This window comes from Penaeus japonicus, unplaced genomic scaffold (assembly GCF_977035675.1).
Source record: "Penaeus japonicus unplaced genomic scaffold, GWHDUDI00000001_assembly GWHDUDI00000003, whole genome shotgun sequence".
Classification (NCBI taxonomy): Eukaryota; Metazoa; Arthropoda; class Malacostraca; order Decapoda; family Penaeidae; genus Penaeus; species Penaeus japonicus.
The window spans coordinates 42,021,736-42,024,235 of NW_028234405.1; positions in this window are offsets into that span (position 1 = coordinate 42,021,736).

A 2,500-nucleotide genomic window follows, 5' to 3' on the forward strand; every position below is an offset into this window, starting at 1 on the left:
GCCTCGCACGTCACCACCACCACAACGCACTAACAATACCTGCGCGTTTTTCTCACTGACGGCATCTTTTATTTTATAGAACTGCTTTGAAAATTATAAGGACCTCGAAGAATATTTACCAGTATGTGTCACTCTCACAACATTATGATATAAAAGCGAAGTTAAATTTTTACAAGACTATGGTTGATGCCTGGGAGCGCGAGAGCCATCTGCACCTAGCGACGGTCGCGCAGGCTCTGAAATACTTTATTGATTAACATTACAATAAATTCGTTTCATACTTTGATATGGTCCCTGAATATAACAAACCTCTTAGATATATAAATCCCCAAGCTTTCAAAGATTCACCATCGACGTACGAGGCTTCAGCGACCCAAAAAACCGTAACTCTTTGTTTGAGTTTACAAAATGGCGGCCAGGAGGAAATGACATGGGCGTCTCCTCTGTGTTGCTGACTATTACTAAGACTGGGCTTTCAGGAACATATTCGTATATGAAAGTTGTACCATGTCATATAGAAATTAGTATAAGGTGCAAAGGGCGCGCGCTGAAGCTTTCTTGACGGGTGACGCTGAGGGCCCGGGCCTCGCTGAACGCTACCCTCGCAACAACTATTCCAGATTGTATCGACCTCCCCATATTGTCTCGCTCGGGCTACTGCCTCGCTCCCGTCACTGCTCGCCTTCGCAGACTCTCAAATTGGTCATGCAAAGCAATGTTTCTCCTCTAATTCTTCAGACACTGAAGTAACCTAAGCTTTGGTGACGCCATGCTATGGCTTTGATCGATCGAAATTCAAAGTTCAAAGAAAGGCCAAGACTTTCATGAAGATCTCGCCCTAAGGAGGACGCAGAGGTCGTCCCGTTTTCCTCAACTACTACTGCTCATGTGTACCATTCCGGGCTTCGTACCCGTGCCCGTGTGTCAGCCATCAGATTCTCCCGCCGCGCCGAGCATCGCTACTTGTGAATGACTGACAGTCTGCCGTTCATGACACCTGATGGCTGGGAGATGCCTGGGATCTGCAGGTCGCCGCCAACATTTGCATGACTGGCAACTATATGGCATCCCTGGGTCTCCCATGCATTCTGTCGGACGGGCCTCACTCCAGCCGTTTGCTTTGATTTTTAAATTGATAAAATGTGCATAACATTAAACAAGGAATGCGAATATACTGAAGAATATTTATTTTCCGTAGCTGCGGATACCGCCCTGAATAAACAAAACAAATGCGTCATAGCTGAGCGCCGTAACGGGAACAGTCTGATCTAAATAAAGTCCTCTAGTAAACATTACTGTTTTAACAGCTCCTGAAGAGGTTATTTTATCTTGTACAGTGACGTACACATGCATACACCAAGTCGTGCCGAGTAGACCCCTTTGTCTATGAATTCGGCTCAGACATTTGGTGACTTGTGGTGTCGACGGGTACACTCGCACACACTTTCTGCCGCGGATGTTGCCACATTCTCCCATTTTCTCGCTATTTGTCTCCCTCTCCCTCTCTCTTTATATCTGCCCCCTCCTCCATCTCTCTCTCTCTCCCTTTCTCTCCCCCCCCCTTCTCTCTCTCTTCCCCACCTCTCTCTCTCTTCCCCCCCTCTCTCTCTCCTCCCCTCCCTCTCTCTCCTACTCCCACTCTTACTCCTTCCCTCCTTTTCATCCCCCTCCTCTCTCTCTCTCACTCCCACCTTCCCTCCCTCCATTCTTTTCATCCCCCCTCTCTCTCTATCTCTTCCATGGAATTCACTCATAGTAAAAGAAAAGTAATTCTTTCTCCCTCTCTTTCTCCACCAATCTTTGTCACATTCTCTGCCCCTCTCTCTCACTCTCTCTACCCCCACTCCCTTCTCTCCCTCTCTGTGCCCCTCTTATCGTCTCTCGGTCTTTCTCTTCCTCCCCCCTTCCCATCTTTCTCTCATTATATTACTCTCTTTTTTACTCTCGTTTTCTCTCTCTTTCTGTTTCATTCATTCTTTCTCTGTCGTTTTTGTTTCATTTTGTAGTTTTATATTAACCAATCTGCCTCTATTTCCTTTGCCCCAGCTCTCTCTCTGGTCTAATACTCCATGATAAATATTTCTTTATATATAGAACGTCCATTGTCTTTTCTTTTTCTCTCAGTCCTTACCAGTTAAGTGATTGTGCTCAAGAAGTAGATTTATTAACTGAAGTTGGCAGGAGAGGTTTTCACGAAAGTAAAACGTAATTCTCGATATTCTTGTGCTCTGTACGTGAACGTTTCGTATTTCTTCTTTCAATTTTTCTTTTGGAATTCATCTCTATAACTTTTTTTCGCTTCATGTTGATGTAGGACACATATGTTTCATTTCCTTTTTTTTTCTTCTTTTTGAAAGAAACTCGTGAATTGACGGTGAATTCCAGTTAATTTCAGATGTTTTTCAGTTGTTTCAGTCAGGCTCTGAAATTCATCGTGGAAAGTCTGTTATTCTCTGTATGTGCAAGTCAGAGTGGCTTGATGCAGGTCAGAAATAGCCCA